The 25,189-nt window shown below is 36.6% G+C and overlaps 1 protein-coding gene across 3 annotated transcripts in view; it reads left to right on the top strand.

Annotated features, from left to right (window-relative positions):
- The window catches only part of LOC123678984 (neuroligin-1-like), a 260,712-nt gene that overhangs the window by 60,331 nt on the left and 175,192 nt on the right, over positions 1–25,189 (top strand). For 2 of the 3 annotated variants that reach the window (XM_045616290.1, XM_045616288.1), the window contains exon 2: positions 11,280–11,310. The exons of the other annotated variant lie outside the window; for it this stretch is intronic. The gene's annotated coding sequence lies outside the window, so the exon portion shown is untranslated. The remainder of the gene's footprint in view (positions 1–11,279; positions 11,311–25,189) is intronic. 3 annotated transcript variants of the gene reach the window in all.

Raw genomic sequence — 25,189 nt, 5'->3', positions numbered from 1 at the left:
ATGGCTACGTCAACAAACAAAACTACCGCATTTGGAGTGAAGCTAATTCTCAAGTGTATGTCGAAACACCGTTACATCCAGAACAACTGACTGTTTGATGCGCTTTATGGGCTGGTGGAATCATTGGTCCGTACTTCTTCGAAAACGATGATGGCCAGAACGTTACAGTCAATGGTGATCGGTATAGAGCCATGATTACTAATTTTTTCATTCCTGAATTGAACAACCATGATGTCTAGGAGCTGTGGTTCCAACAAGACGGCGCAAAATGTCACACAGCTCGTGCCACAATCGATTTATTGAAAGACACGTTTGGTGATCGCCTAATTTCACGTTTCGGACCTGTGAATTGACCTCCAAGATCTTGTGATTTAACACCGCTAGACTACTTTCTGTGGGGCTATGTAAAGTCATTGGTCTATGCGGATAAGCCACAAACCTTGGACCATTTGGAAGACAACATTTGCCGTGTTATTGCCGATATACGGCCACAAATGTTGGAAAATGTCATCGAAAATTGGACGTCCAGATTGGACTACATACGAGCCAGCCGTGGCTGTCATATGCCAGAAATCATATGTAAAATGTAATGCCACAAGATTGTCTTGCGGATAAATGAAATCAATGTCAATCGAATAATCCATCGTTGTTTTATTGCAATTTAAAGATCTATAGCTCTAAAAAAAACACCCATTATATTCGTGTGCCTACATAACTCGTTTGCAACTTAGACACTCATATACTAATGATGCCTTTATCTCACTTGTTTAGGAAATATCTAATAAAGTGATAAAAGGATGTTTTACTCAGTGTATGCTACATCTCTGAACAATCTTCATCGAAGATAGAGACACGAAGGAGCCAACTCATAACTCGCTTACCAAGGACCCATCCCGGGTGACAAATATGAAGTGCAAACAATATTCGCGCTGTTATCTAAGGCAGGGGCCCCAACTATCCATTACCCCATAGGGTGTAATAGCCAAATTGTCGACATATCTCCCCGAGACGGTAAAGTTTCTGACAACACATTCCCACGAATGATGGGCTAACGGAAGGAAATTCGGAAAACCCGATAAATTCAATTGTTGGCGGATATTTTCCGTCTGACTCATTTTGGAGCTGACGACTGCAAAACGTCCTTCCTCGTCCCAGCCAGTGGCAGAATAAATTGCCGCCAGATAGGATCACGTGCTTGTCCAAGCCCTCAGAATTGACGTGGGAAGACCCCTTTTTCGTCTATTTTAATTTTGGGTTGCTCTATCAGATGTTGAGAAGCCGTGGCTTTTACGACGGGATTCGGGAAATATCCTGAGTGGGGGGGATAATTGAAATTGGGAAGAGTTGCGAAATGGGAGGGGATTTTGAAGTTTATGTAAGTATCTGAGGACAGTTTAATTGACCGATTCATTTTGGATTTCAATTGCCTACATTCCTTGAGTTGGGCGTTTGATTGCATGACACATATTTAATCAAAGTATAGATTGATAAAGGAAATGAAATTTTCTTTTACGTTCAACGTTTTTTCTTCTACTATGTTATAATCTTTAGAAAATCCGTCTGAGTGGGACAGATAAGAATAATAAATCATTTGGATTCAAGTTTTATATCCAACCTCACGAAGATAATGACGATAATATTTGATTTCATAACATACTTTACAAAGATTATTAGTTACTGTTGAAGTGAACTCACGGAATAATAAAAAATCCATTACAGTATAGAGATATATAAAATCTGAATGAAGACGGACTCAAAAGACTATGAACTATATAAACCCAAACTGCCATATATCTGGCTCAGGAACCTTTGATGTTGCATTCTTAAGAGTGTCTCTAGATGAACCTAAAGAGGAGCACTATATATTACGGTCTGTCCAGCCATTCTGAAGAAAGAAGAATTACATTGCCACAGCCTTAGATTGAGCTCAGTGTGCGTTATGATATAAAACATCTACTTGAAGGCAGATAAGTGACTCTGCTATAGGTGTTAGAGAGAAGTCATATTGAAGCAGCGCACTTTGCAAAAAAAGGATCAAGGGTCACACCTTCTGAAGTTGAACCCTTGAATGGTGAGCAATGTTGCAGAAATCGGAACTCAGATATGAAAGATTTAAATGGATAAATACATACGAAATTCTTCTAGTTGAAGGCAGAAGCAGTTGCACAAATACTGTGCAAATATCTAAAACTGACAAGCTGAAAAAGCACACTTCTGCATCATTATAATAGTAATAGCCAAGGGTACAATGATCGTTTTCAGATTTGGATGTGGTAGACCATTTACTTGGGAATTATCGAGTAGTTTATAAAAAAACTGATTGGTGTGCTGACAGACTTTTTTCCGGCCACTTGACACTAATATGCTTTTGAATATAAAGTAACATTTGACTCAATAAGTCCCTAGCCTGGTGCACAGTTGCCACCTCCATCATCACATCAAATTTTCTCTTTAGGACCATGCTTCAAAAGATGAGTGTCAAAATTTCAGAACATAAAGTTGAATCTGGATCGAGATTTTGAAGGTTTAGTGACTCTAGATTTATTGTTGTTTGAGAAATTGATGAAACAAGTCACGTATATAAAACACTGTTTTCCGTGTAAGCGAAGCAATGGCTTGATAGGGGTTACTCAGACTCTGTTCCATCGAAAACAATGGTTAAGTGGTGCCTCAAGGAGAGAAATTTCGCTATAATGAAGAAGATATTGCCAAATTCTTAAGAAAATGTATATATTGTAGCTGGTCTATTGTGAGTCATCATCAGAAGCGTTCTCGCGATTAGTCGTCGTAGTCTAAGGCTTGCCTCTCAGTTCCAGAGTTCTAATGAACTCCAGTATCTGGAAAGGCTTCAAGGAGGTTACTTCCTCACCTCTACAAATCTCTTTTCCAAAGCAGTTTTTTCGTTGGCTAGCGATGGTGAGGCATTCCGTCACCAGGTGTACCGAAGTTCCTTCCTCTTCCTAAATTAGAATCTGCTCGCTTCGTATTCTGCTAGTCTAGTTCTCATGAGGTACTTCCTGAGGTGGAAATGTCCTGTAAGGAATACAGTGAAGAGGTGTAGCATATTCTTGCTAAGGTCTCTATACTTTTTAGATCTCGCAGAATCAAAGTTTCGAAGAAACTTTTCAGAGGTATATTCACCTATGCTACAAAAGAGTTCTGGGCCAATGAAAGGAGTTTGGGCTCCTTTTCTGGCAAGTGTGTTAGCCTCTTCATTTCCTCGAATTCCCGAGTTGCCAGGATCCTGATTGAATAGATTTTGTTATTCTTGTCTACTTTGTTGAGTTTTCTTCGGCACTCCAATACCATCTGAGAATCAATGAGCTCAACGCTTTGATTGGAGCCTGACTTTCAGGATCTTTATATCACATTTTCAACCATCTTTTGATTGTGAGTAGGTATCTCTGCCTGAAAGACAGTTAAATAGCACCCTAGCGATAGTGAGAATTTGGTACTCCAATATCCCTTGTGGCCTGGAAAATATCAAGTGTTAGTTCCTAGTATACAAATTTTGTGTGTATAAATATAATACACGACAGAGAACTTATTCTTTCCCAACTGAAAAAATTCATCCCCTTCTCAGGAAATGTTAACACTCGGTGCAACGACCGGAATTCATCTTCGAAATCTTCCAAATCCTCTCAGAATTAATCATCATAAAGTAACGCAGTGTCTTTTTCTGTCTTCCCCGTCTGACGGCTCACCTGAATTATGAAATTCCTCTTCCATTTTCATCAGGTGCATGATTGATTCAAAGGCGAAGTGCTCCATTACCGCTCGTAAGCTATTAACTTGTAAGGGTTACACTTTTTGTAGATACTTGGAACGTTTTAACGAGGAGGAAGCTTTTGTGGTTGTCTTCAGGGCTAATATCGGGGTAGGAAAATGGTGCTCTTCAAATAATAATGAAAATGCTCTAACGTATGTACGTGATGACACAGAAACGTACTCAGGAATTTATTTTGTCGGGAGATTGTTTTCCTATGAACATAACATGAAATATACAGGGTGTTCATTCTTGATATAGGGTTTTTCAATAAGAGGTTTCATTTTGAGTAGCTAGCTATCTGAGCAGCTATCACTTTCAAAGCTGTCATTTTAATGTTTAATGTGACGAATAATTCAGGAGATATAACGATTTTTAGAGGCATATTCAATTTTTTCTTACCCTTAGAAAATTGAAAAAAAATAAAAGTTCATTCACAGGAATATTGTATCACTTTTTTGATTGATTCGACTATGAAGATCACGAAAATGTTTGCAGTTTGGCGATCAGTACATTATTTCAAAAATTATAGGTGAAAATCTGAAATATTCGAGAAAAAAATTGATGATATTCCCGAGGCTGGAACTTCACCTGGACGTGAGCTACTCCCAAAACCTCAGTATGTTTTAGATCGGAACTTGATGTTCAAAAAACGTTCGTATATGAGGGGTCTGTGATGAATAATTCAGGAGATATAATGATTTTTAGAGGCAAAATCAATTTTTTCCAAATTTCGAGTTCAATTTTCTTCAAAACCGTGAGCTCTACGAAGAATCGGTGAGCGGTGCGAAAATTGACGATCTCTGATTAGCCGAATTCCGATCTCACCTGAAAAATTTTATGTCCAAAAATTTTCTCTTATGAATTTTCGTGGACATACAGCCCCAAATTTACCCGTTGGTCATAGAAATATCTCGAAAAGCATATTGTTCTGCAGCCGTAGCTTTTATGGCCATTTGACTGAAATCGTTTTCCATGTTGAATAGCATACATTTCTCTTCCAAATGGAATAAACACCCATCGATTTATCTCAAAATGTACCAGTTTTTTTTTAATATCAACATAAAACTTCTAATTGGAAAACCTTTTACTATTTTAAGAAAAATAGTTCCGCGAACGCTTTCTTACAAAAATAAAATCCTTACATCAACAAGTATTGAAATTCTTCCAAGTGCTCAGTGTCGGAGAATACAGGATCTTTTGAATATATCTTTCCTTTGAAAAGAGATTTCACTTAAAAAAATATAGGAGCCCTGGTTTTTCACAATACGTCATGTTTCAAAAGTTAAAATATTTCTTTCGGTTTCCAAGTGTTTTGTTCTATTTCAAATAAAGAGTAAATAATATTATTTTTTTTGTAAGCATTTGTGAAACAAAGCTCATGACATTTTATTTTTCTTGAAATAGTGTCCGTATTTTCTTGTTCCACCTGTATAATGATAAGTATACGAAGTATACTTTCAAATACAATTTCTCTAAATGGGTGGCAATATTCCTTCTAAAAAAATAATACCAATTTAACTTGAAATATTTTGAAGTGAGATAGTAAACGTTGATAACGTGTAAATTATTTCACCTGAAATTCTAATCCTGAATTACCCTGTAAGATATGAAGGATTGCACCACAAACATAAAGCATTTACTGCTGTTTCATTCCCCTTATGTTTGCTATATTCCAGAGATAATAGAATACTAATTAAGCAGACTGTCCAATCCCTTTACATAACCTCATCTGGCTGCATCTCCGACACCCACAGCATCCGAGTATCCTCTACACGTTGATGTGGCGCCTAGAATCTATCTTTCGAGAACGGTATTGCAACAGATGGAGGAAGAGAAACAACCACAGTTTGGCCATGTTTTTATTCACATTATGTTAATCCTCCACATATATCAAGTGACTTTCGGAACAGACCAATTTTTCATATATTCATGAATCTGAGAAATGAAGAATTTTCGGGTTTTTGTAAATTCAATTCCGTTCTCCAAGCATTAATCATTTTAAGTATACTCTTCCTTCAAATGTTTAGCTGTCCAGTGATCAATTACCCCTGAGCAATTCATCAGCAAGTCTGTAGAATTTACCGTTGATTTCTGACAAACCTGCAGTGTATCCCGCCTTACAGTACTTGTGAATTGCAAATTTGAATTAATGTTTATACAGCCCAGTCCATGTATACATCAACATAAATTAATCAAATCGATTCTCCTAATGTGTAATAGATGTTAATGAAAGATGAATTGACCTATTACTCATCCTCAATTGCAGATTAATCTGCATCAATTATAATGCATCACTATGCGCCCATTAATTGGATGTAATCGTCAGCCTTAGAAATGTCCCATCATTAAATTATGGGAATGATACTTAAGCGTTCTTCGATTTTCTAATGAGGTATGGCCGTAATCTGTCAGTGCTTACTGACGTTGGTCAACCTGCATTATGAGTGAGACAGGAGTTATTACAGTATTGGCAAAGATATGTCTCGATGGAGTAGACATCTGGGAGGAATAGAGATAAAATCCCATTAGGTGTTATGATGTAATCATTTGAACAATTTCCTTTCCAAAATCGCTTTAAAGGATGAAGGATAAATGTAGGGGCGTTCGAAATGATTTGTTTTAGATTATTATATATTTATAGATTTCACAGAAGCATTTGATTCAGTTGTACATGAAGTTTTACTCAATAAGTTAGAAAATTATGGCATTAGAGATAAACAACTTCATCTACTCAGATCATCACTACAAATCAGGGTGTTCCGCAGGGAAGCAATCTTGGACCCCTTTTGTTTTTAATACATGTCAATGATCTGCCTAATGTCATTACCTGTTGGCAAGAATTCTTCACCAATTTTGCTGACGACACTAATGTCTTGATAAAGGCTAAATCTTCAGATTCATTGAAGATTCTTGCCCAAGATATCATATTTTCAATGGATGAGTGGTGTTTAGCTCATAATTTGCGGATCAACCGAATTTTGTTTTCTCATTGCCGTTCTCGATCTGTCGACACTTACTGAACAGACTAAGTTTTTGGGTTTAACTCTCGACTCACACCTAAGTTGGCAGCCTCACACGGAGAATGTACTTGTCAGACTTAGATCAATAATTTATGCTCTAAGGGTATTGAGGAATGACTCTTCGAAATCCTTTCTGATGGCAGTTTATTACGCCAACTTTCAGTCCATACTGTCATATGGTCACGCAGAATCAGTTTTCAAATATTTGGATTAGCTCATAAACAATACTGTAGAGGCTTTTTCTGGAAGAATGAAATGCTCACACTGTCTGGTTTGTTATACAAGTTAATGCAATTTTTTCACGAAAATCAACAATATTTTCATAGGTTCATACGCTCAGATCTGTATCCTACTCGCCACAATATGTTGGTGTATCTGTAGACTTTCTTCCTTTCTTCTACCGAAAGGTGAAGCTTCTACATGGCGGTGAGACTGTACAGGGTGGGCAAATAAGCGAGGTAAGCGGCTATATCTCAGGATCCACTCATCGTAGAGACTTGCGGTAAAAAATTTTACCACTAAAGTGTACAAGAGAACGCACTGGAAATTGTTTTGGAATTGTTTTGAAGTTCATACCTCTACCGCTAGGGGGCTTAAGAGCTACCGTCGAGTAGAAAAATGAATTTTACTCGACCCGCAAGACCCGCAGTATTCTTCTAGAGGGTTTTCCTATTGCCCTTCTCCCATTGTTTCCTATTGTCCCTATTCCATTGTTATTCCAAGCCCACAGAAGGGTTCAGGACCAACAGGTGAGTACCTTGATTCTGTTATGAGAAATCTGGAAAGGTATCAACTTCTACAATTTGTAAGAGCATTGGATGAAGAAGAATATCATGGTTGAAGAATTTGTAGGTTTGGTTCAACTCAAAACAACCACAGGGCTATTTCTGCCAGCAATTGAAAAGGTGCGTTGTGCCAATATGTTGCCAAAATCCAGAGTGGATAGGCTCTAAGAGAAGAAGAGGTCGAAATGGATACCGTAACCTTGGTGATCTACAAGGAGCTGTGTTGTTGCCTCTCCTTTTGAAGTGTAAAGGCAGCTTCATTCTTCAAAGACAGTAACAGTGAAATTTAACCCAATTTCATTCGTTGAAATGAGTTGAAAACATTAATTTCGAATGACTGATTGCTGGTGAATTCCCCCCCACGCTTCAAATATAACTAACTCATTATGGCAAACACCCCGGGCGATAACATCGGAACAATCTCAAGAATACATAGAATGAAGATGTAATCGCTGAAAGTTCGGAATGAAATATCCGGCATTTCTCCACGCTTTTACAGGAATTCCTTCCGGAATATCCGGGAAACTTTTTCAATTTCAAACTGAATAATTACCATGGACCGATTGACTGATCAGCATATTCGTATTTATGAAAGGATGAAAATCGTTTCTCGCCAATACGAAAAAGTTATTTCAACTTCTAGCCAAAGTGCTAAACACGCTGAAAGCTTTGTAACGTATTTCCATCTCCAAGTTACGTCAGCGCTGATTATGAATGTGAAAAATTCGGGATGCTTTGCTCGAATCAGATAGGAAAGTTCAACATGGCTGATGCTTGAACAGCGTCCCTGAGCAAATAGAGGGTGTGTTCCAAATTTTGCGCTTTGTGGAAATTCATAAGAGATTTTTATATGGTTGATCTATGTGAAAATATGGAAATGGCATTTCAAGTGGAGTAAAATCATTTTTTATTGATATTACCTTCCTGGCATTGAATGTATGAAACTGATGTTCTAACGTTTTGAATGATTGCTCTATACAATGTGTTCTTCGCAGAAAGTTTCCGCAAATTGTTTGCCCTACCTAAACATTAGTTAAACCTTTGAAAAGTCTTCAAATCAATCATGGCTACCTCCGTTTTCAATAAATCACGTTTGTTTTTGTTTGAAATTTAACAATTCTGTATAAAAACTTGTATCCACAGAAAATCTTTATGAATGCTAATAAATCTGTATATTTGGCAACATTGGTACCAGTTAGGAAAATCGATTGTGTTACTGTGTCTTCTCACCACTCCAGGTACAGGCTTCAAAAGATATTTGCTTGACAGTGGCTTGTCAGCAGTCTCACCAATACCTGAAGCTCAGTTTATGGTGCTCAAACGAGAGCTTTCTGTTTTAAGTCGGTTGAAGCACCACAAATTTCTATGCCTGAGCAAAACAAGGAGTGATCCTCTAGAGGGTTATTCTGTTTTCCAACCACTATTGTTAAACTGTTGGCCTTACTATGATCTTTTCAAGCTCACAGAAAAGCTCAGGTTCAACAGGTGTTGACCTTGATGATCTTTTCTCAATTTCATCGGCTCTTTCATCCCCACCAAAACCTCTGTACCCATAATAGAGTTATTTTATTGCCTCTGGCCAGTTGATATAACGACAATCTCATGTCAGTAGAGAACCCTGGCTATGTGAGTCCAGGGACATAGGGTCATTCAACCTTAAATATTAGGTGTAAAACTTTTCTTTCGTCTTTTTGTAATAGATTTGATTGTAAACATAACGCCATCGAAATATTAGTCGATTTGTGTTCGCATCATGAAGCTATTCTCGATTAAACATGTCAGCTTACGAGCTAAATTTCCTTCAGCAGGAGGTTTTGATTTTCTGCTTACATATGGAGAAATAAATATGCGGCTGAGGCTCATCGAATGCTATCAAATACCAAAGGAGAGGCCAATATTAGTCAAAGAACATGCCGAGAGTGGTTTTAACGATTCAAGAATGGTGATTTTTCGTCGTAGACCAGCATGGTGGTGAAATAAATACACTTTGATGAGTCTGCAGAGTATTAATTGACCATTCCTTCAACTGTATAACGATTGACCGAACCTACCCTAGCTGGGTACATTACAGAGAGACGGTTTTCGAAGATGATCAAGTCTCGTGTTAAACGCAACAAGAATTGACAGGATTATAGGGAGTTATGCAACAAGTAAAAATATTTCAAAACTCCTGAAAGTCTTGAAAATGATTCAGAAACAAGGAAATTGGGTGCCGTACGAGTTGAGCCGAGAGATGTTGAACGGCATTTGTTTACTTGTGAACATCTGCAAGGCAAAAACGGAAGGGATTTCTGTATCGAATTGTGACTGGAGATGAAAAATGGGTTCATTACGATAATCCCAAGCGCAGAAAATCGTTGGGATATCCAGGCCATGCTTCCACGTCCACGGCCAAATATTCACGCTTCCAAGGTCATGCTCGGTTTTTGGTGGGACCAGCTCGACGTACTGTATTATGAGTTGTTGAAACTGACTCAAACAATCACAGGCGATTGTTATTGAACGCAATTAAACCTTTTGAGCCAAGCATCGATAGACAAACGGCCGCAATACAACGAGAGACATGATTAAGTAATTTTACAGCATGACAATGCTCGACCCCATGTTGCGAAAGTGGTCAAGACATACTTCCGAACGTTAAAATGGAAAGTCCAACCCCATCCACCATATTCTCCAGACGTTGCTTCCTCGGACTATCATTTGTTTCGATCAATGGTACACTGTCCGGCTGAGCAGCTCTTCCGATCTTATGAAGAAGTGAAAAATTGGTTCGATTCGTGAATAGCTTCAAAAGTTGACCAGTTTTTTCAACGCGGGATTCGTATACTGCCCGAAAAATAGGAGAAAGTAGTGGTCAACGGTGGACAATACTTTGAATCAAAAATGTTCAACCAGTTCCTCAAAATAAAGCCTCGAATTTCGGGAAAAAACAGCGGAAGTAAAGTTGTACGTCTATGTATCTCGATCTAGATTTACCTTTATATTCCGAAATTTCAACAAGTATCTTCGGAAGCATTTTTACATTTTTTATGAAGCATTGAATTAAAGCGAAAAATACGAAATAACTTTCTCCCAACTCGATATTTTCTTTCAGCACTTATTCCGAAATGAAAATACCCCAACGAATGCAATATAAGTGGATTTGAAAGTTCCTGATATCTGAGAATAATATCCATTAAGAAAATGGAATACGTAAATTAGTACTTTCCGTCTGCGAGAACTTATTTCACAACTTTGATAAAACTTAATGAACACTTAATACTTGAAAGGTAAGAAAGAGGTTTATATTTGATGAAGAGCGAGATGACCTGGTTCTGAAATACGTAGTGTTTTCAGGAGCTTTTCTCCTGGTCTCGTTATGAGAGAAAATGTATTTTATTCAGATACGTGCCACTACTTCTCTTTCTAATTCCTCAAATGTATAAACCGAGAAAATCATTTGTAACTGACACTCCGCTCCTGAAATAAATTCTGGTGGAATAAAGTACATTCGGGTAAAATATACAGGGTTTACGTAGGGAGAAAATGTCGACTTGGTTCTGCGCTTTTCCTCTGTGTATTTTCCCTCTATTGGACTATTTTCTCATTAACTACTGGCTGGTGATTAATCGTTATCCTTCGAATTTTTCGAAGATGAATTATACGCCAGAAATGTTTCCGAATTATTATTTGGTTCGTTTGATAAAATACTGTTTGTTGTTTCAGATTGCTGGATAGTTTTTCTGACGAATTCTTGGTAAGTTTCCACTGTTCACAATCTTCATTTTTGATATTGTTCGATACATTCTGGAATATGTGTTTGGCCTCATTTCAGATATATCAGGATGGGTTGTAAAATTTTGGAACTTTATGCAGAATATTGATTTCTAGAATTCTGCCGAAAGGGCGATTAGTCCATTCTTTCAGAAATTATAGTTTATAATCTGAATTTTCAAAGAAAAATTTTTGACAATTTTCTCGAGGTTGTCCCATCTCCTGAACGCAAGATACAAAATAAAGCTCTTATCAAGTTCTAGATCAGTCCTTGATCAATCGAAAAAAATTTTTATTTGAAGGGTCTGTGACAAATATTTTCAAGAGATATAACGATTCTTGTATAGAAATTTAATTTTTACAGTTTTTTCCCCAATTTTGAATTCAAATTTTTCTCTGTGTGGTCTACAAAAAATCGGTGAGGGTAGTTAGAATAGATGATACCAGATTATTCAAATTTTTATCTCGCCCTAACATTTTTATGTCGAAAAATTTTTGTCGAAATTTCCATTCTCAAACCTTACAAAAATTCGGAAAAATTTAAAGTTCCTTCATGGAAATGTTGTACCTTTTAATTGGTTGATTTGATTACGTAGATCACGAAAGTGCTTGCTGTTGTGTGATTAGTCCATGTTGCAATATGAAGAAGGTGAAAATTTTGATATAAAATTCTTTATTCAATTCAATAAAAGTTTAAACTTACGATGAACCAAGTAAATGTTAAACAAATCTCAAATCTGCGTCGCTAATTAGATACAATGAAATTTCAATTGTCATTGCAAGAGATAAAATGTAAACTTTTTAAGCTCTACTCTCAATTAATTTCGAATTGTAATCTTTAATGATATATCCAATACATACATCCATATTTCGATGATATTAATAACATTTCCGCATGAAAAAATATACACAACGGATCAAAGCAAATTGTATTTTACCCTTCGAAACTTATGGAAATCATCAAATTTCATATTCATTTCGATCAAACAACAAATCAACTCATACATATTCATAAATATAAAATTGGGCTACACTTTAATTGATATTCGAAACTGTCGCATGTGCCACATGGGAAAGAACCCATTCACATTAAATTTCCGAATTTTCCATTTAAAAGTTCATTCATAGAAATGTTGCAACTCTTTATTGATTGATTCGATTAAGTAGATCACGAAAGTGCTTGAAGTTTGGCGATTAGTCCATGTTGCAATAGGAAGAAGGTGAAAATTTTGATATAAAATTCTTTATTCAATTCAATAAAAGTTTAAACTTACAATGAATAAGTGTTAAACAAATCTCAAATCTGCGTCACTAATTGGATGAAATCAAATTTCAATTTCAATTCGCATTATAAGAGTCAAAAAATGCAATGAATTTTTAAGCTCTACTTTCAATTAATTTCGAATTGTAATCTTTAATGAAATATCCAATACATACATCCATATTTCGATGATATTAATAACATTTCTGCATGAAAAAATATACACAACGGATCAAAGCAAATTACACCCTTGGAAACTTTATGAAAACCATCAAATTTCATATTCATTTCTATCAAACAACAAATCAACTCATACATATTCATAAAAATAAAATTGGGCTACACTTTAATTGATATTCGAAATTGTCACATGCGCCATATGGGAAAGAACCCATTAACATTAAATTTCCGAATTTTTCATTTAAAATTTCAATCATAGAAATTGTACCTCTTTATTGATTGATTCGATTACGTAGATCATAAAAGTGCTCGCATTTAGGCGATTAGTCCAAGATGCAATAGGAAGAAGCTGAAAATTTTGATATGAAATTCTTTATTCAATTCAATAAAAGTTTAAACGCAAAATGAATCAAGTAAGTTTTAAACAAATCTCAAATCTGCATCACTAATTGGATAAAATCAAATTTCAATTTCAATTCTCATTGCAAGAGACAAAACATAAAATAAATTTTTAAGCTCTACTTCCAATTATTTTCGAATTGTAATCTTTAATTACAATATCCAATACAAATTCCATATTTCAATGATATTAATAACATTTCCGCATGAAAAAATATACACAACGTTTCAAAGCAAATTATACCCTTCGAAACTTTATGAAAACCATCAAATTTCATATTCATTTCGATCAAACAACAAATCAATTCATACATATTCATAAAAATAAAATTGGGATACACTTTAATTGATATTCGAAATTGTCACATGCGTCACATGGGAAAGGACCCATTCTACATTCAATTTCCGAGCAGCCTTCTACACTTGTTTATTTTTCGTGGCCAGGAGCGTAGGAGTACGTCTGGGTAGCGAAGCTGGGACTATATTTTACGCTTTTTCCTGGACACCTAAATTTTATTAGTATCGCGCTGGCAGCTAAGTGCTTTCGGTTAGAAACTGTTCGTTATATAAAAAAAGGCCCGAGAAGGCCCCAGGAAACAGGAGAATAGTAAATTTCAGCCTTTCCACTAACGGCTTTGCAGAATAAGCGACTTAGCTAGTTGTCGGTGCGTTTCCAATAATCGAATGAAAAATGTGCCTACCCCCTGAAAAACTGACTCGGTCTTCCTAATTGGATGTGGAGGAAATTTGTTCGATTCGATATCCTCATATTGATGGGATCGGGGAGGGAGATAATCAAGTTGGTCCTTCACACAAGGATTAATAGGCGTTTGAGATACTTCGAATCTTATAGATTCTTGATTTTCAATTGCAACACTTCGGAATTGAATTTTGCACGCCTCCTTATTCGTTTTGTTATCTTTGCTACAAAAATAGAATGAAATTTGTTTGTATGTCTCCAGAAATCTGAATAACAACGCTACTAAACCTCAACATTTTTTGGATATTTAGAAGAACAAACTGTTGTCAAACCTATTACATATATTCAATGCTTGCAGAAGTCCGCATACAGTGTGAAATGAATCTTAGAAAATATGTTACAAAATGGCGAATGCGTTAGAAAATTTCATGATTACTATAATTCAAAAATATTATCCGTCAGGTGGCCGAAGTTTCCTTACAAAAGATCAACAGACATATTGTCTGATTTGTTCAGAATGAGCAATGAGCAATGTAACAGGTCAATTGAAAAGTCTCCGATCCACCATAGTAAAACACATTTTTTGCAAAATTCGATTTTATTATTCAACGAGAGGAAATAGCGATTATAGCAATATTCCAACTTTTCGATACCATATTCGTAGTACGATTTGTTTTTCGCTTCAAAATAGACCTCAGTTTAGGGGATTCCTTCTTATTGGCGTTTAATTTCTTTCCAGCGAGCATTATTTGAGGTCTGAGAACACGAAAAGTCGCTGGGAGCTAGATCTGGCGAATACGGTGGCTACAGAAGCAGTTCGAAGTCCAATTCATGCAATTTTGCCACTGTTTTCATTGATTTGTGACACAGCGCATTGTCTTGATGAAACAACACCTTTTTTTTCTTTAAATGGGGCCGTTTTTAAACGATTTCATCCTTCAGACGATCCAATAACGCAATATGATAGTCGCTGTTGATGGTCCGGCCGTTTTGGAGGTAATCAATGAATATTATACCTTGCGCATCCCAGAATACTAATGCCATAACCTTGCCAGTTGACTGTTGTTCCTCGCTTTAGATTCGGTTCATCGTGTTCAGTCCATTCAGTTGACTGTCGATCGGACACCGGAGAGAAATGATGCAGCCAATGTCACATATCGACGCAAAACTTCAGGTTTATTGCACTCAAACAGCCTCAAACACTGCTCAGAATCATTGTCGTTGCTTTTGATCGACTGTGAGCTCGCGCGGCACCCATTTTCCAGTTTGCTTTCTCATGTACAAATATGGATGGTATGATGTACGCATTCAGATAATATCTTCACAATGTCTGCTATCTCGATCAACTTCACTTTACGATAATTCAAAATTATTTTGTGAACTTTTATGATTTTTTCGTTGGTGACAGCCTCTTTTGGGCGTCCACTTCATTCGCCGTCTTCGGTGCTCATTTCACCACGTTTAGACTTAGCATACCAATCAATGATGGTTGATTTTCCTGGTGCAAACCCCGGAAACTCTTCATCAAGCCAAAATTTCGCTTCAAATGTATTTTTTCTCTTCAAAAAGCAATATTTCAGCAGCACAGGAAATTTTTTATCTTCCATCTTTTTTCAAAAAAGATCAGTAGCTGCACTCACAATGCAATATATAACAAACTGATAGCCGGACTGCTATCAGATTTTGACACGTATCGTTTGAAGGTTGGTACCAACTAAAAATCATATAAATTCAAATCTAGCACCACCATCTGTGCATCAGACCGGAGACTTTTCAATTGGCCTGATAGGTTCTAATCAATTCACATTTTTAACTTCACTTTCGCATGAGCTCATGAGATTAGCATATTTGTTGACTGAAATTTCCTGTAGAGCTTAAGGAATATTTTTCGGGCATCCTGCAAAAAAATATCGATCAATTGTTACCGCAGATAACTCTGCCACAATTTCCTCAAGATTCCCTTCGTAGGCTAGAGACTCTAATCGATAGGTCACTTATCAAACCATTAGTAGGGAACAGATACCGAGCTGAACTTCCTGGTTGGAAAATCAGGAACGAGAATAGTTTTTCCACTCCATTCCAACTCCTCAAGATACTTCCACTTGTCTGCCCCAGCTGGTAGAAATTAGTCCAGATCGATTTAACATTCTGCCACCAAGAATGAAATTGAGATAATTCAGCGCTTTTGCAGGTTTTTCGATGAATGTTTGAATGAATATTATATGAATATTGCATCATATTTTCTACAGAAAACGAAAAATAATTGTTTGTATGTCGCTTAAAATTTCAGGAATTGTTGAATCGTATCTCAAATATTTTCCCCTTATCAGAAATATGACTCTGTTAAACAGTGAGGTCTACGAAAAATAGTTGATCTTCATTATAATTCTGTTATTTCAATAATACTTCGTTATGCACTGAATTTAAAAAAAAAATTGATGATTTTCTCGGGACTGCCTCAACTCCTGGACGCCAGATATGGACTTGAACTCTCATCAAGTTTTAGATAATATCTCAATCTTCAAAAAACATTTTTATTTGAGTAGTCTGTGACAACTATGTCAGGAGATATAACGATCAATAGAAATTCAATTTTCACGATTTCCAGAAATTTCTCAAACTGTGTGATCAACGAAAAATTCGGTGAGCTTAGTTAGAATTGACTATACCTGATTATTCAAATTTCGAACTCACCCGAAAATTTTTATGTCGAAAAATATTTGTTGAATTTTTTTTTTTCACCCTGGAAAATTCACAAAAATTAAAAGATCATTTATAGGAATGTTGTCCCTCTACATCGATTGATTCGATTCCGAGAATCACGAAAGTGCTAGTAGTTGGGCGATTAGTCCTTTATTTCAGAAATTATTCGTTATAAACTGAAATTTTCAAAAAAAAATTTGGTACTTTTCTCAAGACTGCCACAACTCCTGGACGCAAGATACGGACTCGAACTCTCATCAAGTTCTAGATCATACACGAATCTTCAAAATACGGGGTCTGTGACAAATATTTCAGGAGATATAACGATTCTTCTATAGAAATTTTCACGGTTTTTTTCCCAAATTTCGAGTTGAGAAATTTCTTAAACTGTGTGATCTACGAAAAATCGGTGAGCGTAGTTAGAATTGACGATACCTGATTTTTCAAATTTCGATTTCGGCCGGAACTTTGTATGTCGAAAAATTTTTGTCAAATTTTTCATACACAGACCTTAGAAAATTCGAAAAAATTAAGAAATCCTTCATTGAAATGTTGTACCTCTTCATCGTTCAATTCGATTACGTAGATCACGAAATTGCTTGCAGTTGCAGTTTGTCTGTTATTTCAGAAATTATATGTTATAAACTGAAATTTTCGAAAGATAATTGGATAAATTTCTCTAGGCTGCCACATCTCCTGGACGCAAGATACGGATCAATCAAAATCATCTGACAAGTTTTTGGCATTATGCACTATTCATTGACCATCTGGAAAAAGGTTGAAGCATCAGAGGCGAATATTGAATAACGTTAATGTGATTGAGTGCAGAAAGTAGGAAAATATATCCTCAAATTCATAAGAAAATATTCTCTTCCACCAAGACGATCTAAAAACTGCGGTCAAATTCAACAGCTTGACCTCCAGCTCATTTTCTAGATTTGGCCCAAAGTGATAATTGGCTTTTTGTAGCCCTAAAAGAATGCTTCAGATAAAGAAATTTGGCTCTGATAAAGAAATTATGGCTCCTATTTCGTGAGCAAAGCATCTTTCTACAGAAAAGGTATTCAAAAGTCAGGAGAGCGTTGTAGTCTTCAGAAGGTGAAGAAACATGTTGACGAATAAAGTGGAATTCTCAAGACAAAATGTATTTTTAACTGAGTGTCAGAGATCCGACCAAAAAACTAAAACCGCCACCAATAAAAAAAACTGACTGAGAATAATATTCCTCATATCTCCACAACTTTCGCCATACGTTTTGAACTACAGTCATCCAAAGTACACTCGGGGCTCGCACTCACATAAATTACGTGGGATACCAGTTTGATCCGAAAAAAGATTCGGTATTATGTTCGAGGGGAGAGAAGAATGTGGAAAAATCTCCCCGTAGGTGCCAGAGCCGATATTACAGATTGTGAAAGTTCAGAAAGCGCGACCTTACTCGTCGGGTTGCATTGCATGAATATTTCCCAGCCCTCTCATCCATCTGCGAATTACCATTCCGGGTCCAGGCGGCGTGAAATCCTGAGACATTCCACAGTGATGAGGCGAGATGAGTTTTATGACATCCCCTGTGTTTTGGACGCATCTCTCATAACATTATACATCATAACGGCTCGAGGAGGAATCTATGAAAATGGTGATGATTTTAAATTTTAATGTGATCCACTTCCTGGAGTTCTGCCAGAGTGCTTCGTGTATTCGTTCCACGATCGGGTTTGATTATTTTATTGGGATGGGAAATCCAGTTATTCTGTAGTCGTTGTTATTTTACTGCTTTCATTTCATTCATAATGCCAATCGGAGAGTTTCGGAGAGTTGATCGTGATGCAAATGGTCGATAGGATACTTCGATGAACTTATAAAAACATTTTCTTGTTGCAGAATCCACCCGAGATATTTAATTGGCAACGTTAGCAATTCAATGCACCAATAATTATTGGTTCATTGAATTATTGGAGTTGATGTTCTGAAAATATCTCTAAGGGAAGGAAGAAGAACATATACAACATAATGACCAAGGGCGTACAACTCTACTTCCGCCGTTTTTTCCGAAATTTGAGACTTTATTGTAACAAATTGGTTTACATTTATGACTCAAAGTATTGTCCATCGCTGACCACTTCTTTCTCACATCTCTCGGGCAGCGTACGAATCCCGCGTTGAAAAAACTGGTCATCTTTTGAAGTGATCAACGAACCTATCCTAGTTTTTACTTGTTCATAAGAGCGGAAGTGCTGGTCAGCCAGGCCGTACGCCAATGATCGAAATAAGTTATAGTTCGAGGGAGCAACTTCTGGAGAATACGACAGGTGGGGTAGGACTTCCCATTTCAACGTTTCCAAGTATGTCTTGACCACTTTCGCAACATGTCATGCTGTAAAATCAATGTATAATGTCTCTCGTTATATTGCGGCCGTGTGTCTTTCAATGCTCGGCTCAAACGCATTAATTGCGTTCGAAAACAATCGCCTGTGATTATCAAAGACGATTTTAACAACTTATAATACACTACGCCGAGCTGGTCCCACTAAATACTGAGCATGACATTAGAACCGAGAATATTCGGTTAGAAGTATCGTGATGAACCCATTTTTCGTCTCCAGTCACAATGCGATGCAGGAAACCTTTGCGTCGTTACCTTGTAAGCAGTTCACAAGTAAACAAACGCCGTTCAATATCTCTCGGCTTCAACTCGTACGGCACCTGTTTCTGAATCATTCCCATGACTTTGAGGCGTTTTGAAATAGCTTGTTGCGTCACTTCCAATGATCCTGCAAATTCTTGTTGCGTTTGATACGAGTCTTAATCAAGTATTGCCTCCAATTCTGCATCTTGGAAAACCTTCAACATACAAATTACCGTTCTTGGTGCGTTGAAACCACTCAGAGCACGTTCTTTCACTAAGAGAGGTTTGAGAGAGGTAGACCAGAACCAGAATATCTTCATATAATATAATATGGTTCAATGAGCGAAGCAATCATAACTAGGAATTTACGAGAAGGTGAACCTTCAAACAGAAATGTCTGCAAGAGGTAAATCGGAAGGCCGTAGCTTGGGTTTTTTCTTTCATTTCCCTAATTCTAGGAATTGAAGAGCTAGATTGTTCAGATAATGTTCTGACGTAACCTGAAAGTACTGCATGCAAATTTGCTCGGAATCGATTTGCATTGCATTCAACTCTTCTCATCGATTAGTGGAGTACGATTTTGTTTTGACACGAATGACAAATATCGTAATATGAAAACTTCTCGGGATAGAGCATTGAAGAAAAATTGAAAATTAAATCGAAGGATTCCGCTCTACTGCACAGCCTTTTAACCACATCTCGAGTTCTGATAGATATCAAACGGAATTCTCCTCTCATTTTTAATGAAAGACGACAAAAATATTATAATGGAAAGAGAGCTCGAAAAGGAATGCTTCTAGGTTTTAGCAAATTACTGTACTTAAACTCGAGTGACGTTTCCTATGAAAACGAGGACTTTTTTCTCCAACGCCTGCTGTCCCCGAGTATCATTAGTGGCAGCAAACGCTACATAAAAACGGTAATCGAAGAAAATACTGCCAGAAACGCCTCTTTCCACTCAGGACACTGCGTTAACCCATAACCACTCAACGTTAATTTCTACAAAGTGGAAAAAAGATTGAATCCTTAATTTAGAAACAAGGATTTCACATTAGCCGCCTGTTTTCCCGAGGGACCAGTAATTGAACAATCGATTAACCTGCCAAGAGAGGCAGACCACCCTGATAGGGTTCGACTTCAGAACGTTAAGATAAATGACACCCTATTTCTTACTTCGAAGCCGGTAAAAATCCCCTAACGTGTTTCATTCGCTGAAATATTTTCAGAGTTAGATTCACAGGGGCTCCTGAATAATGTACAAATGAGTTTCAGGTGTTCGTAAGTCTTGAGTGCTATTAATCTTTGAGGAGCTGAGTTTAAACGATATTTCTCAGTTTCATGGCGGTAATTCTGTGATATCCCTGGAACCATCTATTTCTTCCTTGCCTCGGGTACACTGGAGAACATGTCGTTATTTCCGGTTCTTAGAATTGTGGGTAATCCTTAAAATTTAATGGTTTACAATTCCTCTCTTTGAGAAAATCATCTCATTCCGTCGAGTTCAAAGAGATCAATTTGTTGTTGGTAACTTTGTAGAAAATTGATATTGGAATATCAAATTTGGCATTTCATTATGTCCAAATATCTAAAATTTTCTGATTTTGGGATCGAAATGCTATCGAAGAATATGGTTTGATTTTGTCCCTCCGGTTGTGCGTTTATTGCTCTTCAAAGGATACATCCAAGAACTTGACATTTTCAGGGTATGTTTGGAGCTTGAATGCCAAGGTTAAGTTCCATGAATATGGCTGTTTGATATTTTGTTTTCCTGATAATTTCAAAACTATAGATTTTGATCGAGATAAAATCTTGCAATACCCAATATTTCCTTGACCATTAAATTGACGGAGTTGAGGTTTTGGGAATTGATATAAAATAGCAATTTCTAGCTATTTGCGAAATTTTGATCTAACCACGTCATCAGAACCATGTAAAATTCAAAGGAAATATTAGAAGAGCAATTTACAATATTCCACTGAGAACAGATGACATTGGGCTAGGATCAAGTGAATATAAAATAACAATTTCAAATATTAGGTATTCTAAATTATGCTGTTATCAGAATCATAGAAAATTCGAGCAGGATATAAAAAAATGGCATTGATTTGGAATCAGGAGATTTTGAATACTATTTCATTCATACGTCAATTGCACCCTTGCAACACTACATAGGCGTATATGTAATCTGAAAGGGTATAATTATTATTTGAACTGGAGTCTTTGTGGCTCGGTGAGCCTACCGGGAACTGCGACCATGTAGATCTTTTGTTCTCTACCCTACTCATTCATGGAAATCCAAGGAGGTCGTCAATGACGTTGATAAAACTGAAAACCTCCTTAGGGGACTTGACCATTACCCCTCGGGTATCCAGGACCGGCTTCCACACATGAATGGTTCTAAGGCCAGCCAGCTCTGGACACTTGCATACCATGAGTTCGGATGTTTCTGCTTCTGATCCACAGAGCCTGCAAATCTCATCTGCTGACTTTGCAATACGGTACAGATGATGTTTGTACCGACAGAGCTCCGTCAGCAGTATCTGAAAAGGTATATAAATGATGAGCATTTGAATGCTCCTGATTGGCGTCATTGAAATTTTTCTACCCACAAAGTGTCAATTCCTTCGGAAAATTACTTTTTTCACCAAGAAAACACCGAGAAAATTAGGGGTTAGCTAGCCCAAAAACTTACATAAACATTACTGGTTAGAGTGGAAGAACCTCACGGTTAAAAAATTAATATTTGTAGAACCTCAATTGTCGTCAGTTGAAAACATTCCTCTTGAATAATAATACTTCCTTTTATGTTAGCTGATCTGACAAAGAGAAACATCTAATAGTCTTTGTTATACATCCAAGGAATATACACGCGAATTGTCAGTTCATTTTGAATTGGTAACAGAAAAATCTAAAGGTAGAAGCACAGACCGATTCTAGCACTATCAAAAACTAAAACACTTGTGGATAGAACTGGACGTATATGTGAATTGAAATAACTTGAATAAGAGTTGATATTATATCAATTTGGGACAAACTTTTTTGTCCAAAGATTAGAGCAAAAGAAAATTCGAACCAGCTCAGGGTTAAGACAAGGAAACAATAGGAAGCGTTTCCAGAAATTATTCTGAGGAAAACGCCGGCTTAATGAGATCTTAGAATGAAATTGATCCGCTTTTCGAAAGTGGAGTTCTGCCACTGTCAAAAGTTTTCATCAGGAATCAGACAGATGTGTTCACATTCATCGAATTTGCTCTGAAAGAAGACGCAACAATTATTTTGGAAGAACTGCAGTCTTTCAAACATGAATAACTACTACCCAAGAATATATTCCGAATCATTTCAATAACATCAACAGTAGATAAGAGACACCAATCGTTCAGACCTCCTGGTTACCAGCAACCAAGTGTATGCAAACCTAACAAAAAAGTGAATAGAATGAGTTTGTATCTTCACATCATCTAATGAAGTCAGTATAAATATGTCTAGTCCATAAGAGATAAGGGTCAGTCTACACTTAAAAACCTCTGGTAATGCCTAGCACAGTTGAAAAACCAACTAAGCCACTGAAATTTCTAACTCTGTTGTAAAATACTTCGTCACTTGTCTTCAATCCTCCATAACTATATTGGGTGTTCCTGAATTGTAGGTTCAAACGGGAATAAATGATTCTTTTGATAATTTTAAGAAAACTAAGTCTCTCAAACATGAACCCGCACAGCTTTACAGGTTGTTTTTTATAGTCCAATTATTTGTGATGATTATACAAATATATTGAATCTTTAGAAATTATTGTTATAGTTCGGAGAAATAAGCAGCAAAACTTATAAAGAATTTATGCATTACAGCCTAGTACCTGAATATTTATTGTAATTTGATTTTTTCTGAGCACTTTGAGACAATTGTTTAAAATTTTTTTTTGGGATCGATATCAGATACAACAAAAGTAAAAAAGGAATAACAAAAACTTTAGTAACTAGATCAAAGTTCCTCTAAGATGTTCTTAAACTACTAGCAGTCCAACTAAACAATGTTCTGGAGGAAAGAACCGGCACTGTTCCAGAAAACATAGCACTCGGAATATTTGCAATAGAAATAGGTATATTACTTGATGTGAAATTTGAATTCGAAGGTATATGCCAAATTTCAGTCGAATATCTTGTGTACTCTGAAAGAAGTATTAAAAAAAAATCAAACTTTTACACCCTGTATTTCCCAAACCAAACATTTGTGGGCCTATGTTTATATGACTCTTTTTCTCAAAAGTATTTCCGTTTATGCCACCAATATCGGAAGATGAATCTGGGATTATCAGATACACGAATAAAAACGATAATCAAGAGACTTCAACCTTATTTTTTTATTGAAAACACATTATGAATTCATGGAGCATTCTTAGCCCATACGATTCTCATAACTCAACTCGCCCACTCCACAATTACATAATCCAAAATGACTTCGGCAACTATAGAAGCAATACGTACCCCATAAACTGATTGATAAGTTTAACAAGCGAGTCAGCTAACGAAGCACGATTGGATTCTCAGTTGCGAATTGTCAGTCGTTTTCCATCGAATTATTCGCAAATCACCCCGGCCCAAGGCCTCCCGAATATCGTTTGAGATCACAAGCGAAGGGGGGTGAATTAAATGCCTCAATCAGTGTTTGTGGATAGGAGCCTGCGAATAATACAAATAGGCTCTACGGTTATCGAATTCGTCAGCAGAAAATATCTGCTGCTCAGAATTATCAGCATTGATTCTGTTATAATCAACCTGAGTCATTAAGTATTGGATTCGACAGAGGGTTGTGAATTTTTCACAGCAGGAACGTTTGCCAACAACTAACTGGCTATCCTTGTTGTCTCTGTCAATATTTTATCTGATGGGGAACGAATTTCTGTTGATGGAGTTGAGATCTTATATTATGAGTTTCCTTAACTCTAAAATACCCTTATAAGGTTCAGATCATCAGATACTATTCCCCCTATAATAATAATAATAATAATAAGTTTATTCATCCATTAAGACACCATACAAAAGGTATATAGGATAAGTCAACATGAAAAAAAAATTTACATAGAAGCTTAAATCTAAGACAAAATATCAATACAATATTCCCCTACTGAATAATAACATTTCTTCAACAAAATTTCCTTTACTTCAAGTTTGAATTTACGTAAGTCCAGTGATTTCACAGAAGATGGTAAATGATTGAATAACTTAATGCTCTGATAAAGTGGAGAGCATTCAAATTTGTGAGTTCGGTGCTTAGGCACTAAAAGAATCTGTGAATTCCTGGTCTTGTATTCATGGTTGCTGGATAGTCTTGTCCAGTTTTTTTCATTTTCCTTTGCATACACAAGACATTTCAAAATATAAATGCAAGGTAAGGGCAATAACCTATTTGCATTAAATACTGGCCGACAACTTGTTCGAGAACTCAAATTAAATATTTTTCTTATTATTCTTTTCTGTGCGATGAAGATTCTTGAGATATCCACACAGATGCCCCACAAAATAATATTGTACGTTAAATGGCAATAAACCAGGCTATAATAAATGTCTAATAGTGAACCAACAGGTAGTACATTTTTAACTCTTAGTATTGCAAAAAAAGTGGTGTTGAGTTTTTTGCAGAGATAATCAACATGGGTAGTCCAACTTAGATTTCGGTCTATATAGACACCCAGGAATTTGGTACATTCACTTGGAACAATGGTGTCCTCCATATAACGAATTCTCAAATTACCCCTCTCGAAATTTTTCAGGCCGAAGTAAACACACACCGTCTTATCTACATTCAATATCAACCTATTCGAGTGACACCAATTCACAAATTGTTTTACAAGGGTCTCACAAGCTACTTGTAATTCCCCACAGCTCCGGGCCGAAATAACAAGCGAAGTGTCATCCGCAAACAGTGTCAGCAACAGGCACGTTAAATGATGAGGCAAATCATTGATAAATAATAGAAACATTAACGGTCCCAGCACG

Source organism: Harmonia axyridis, chromosome 4 (genome assembly GCF_914767665.1).
Source record: "Harmonia axyridis chromosome 4, icHarAxyr1.1, whole genome shotgun sequence".
Classification (NCBI taxonomy): domain Eukaryota; kingdom Metazoa; phylum Arthropoda; class Insecta; order Coleoptera; family Coccinellidae; genus Harmonia; species Harmonia axyridis.
Note: the sequence above shows the minus strand (reverse complement) of the source record. Positions and strands in the feature narration are given on the sequence as shown.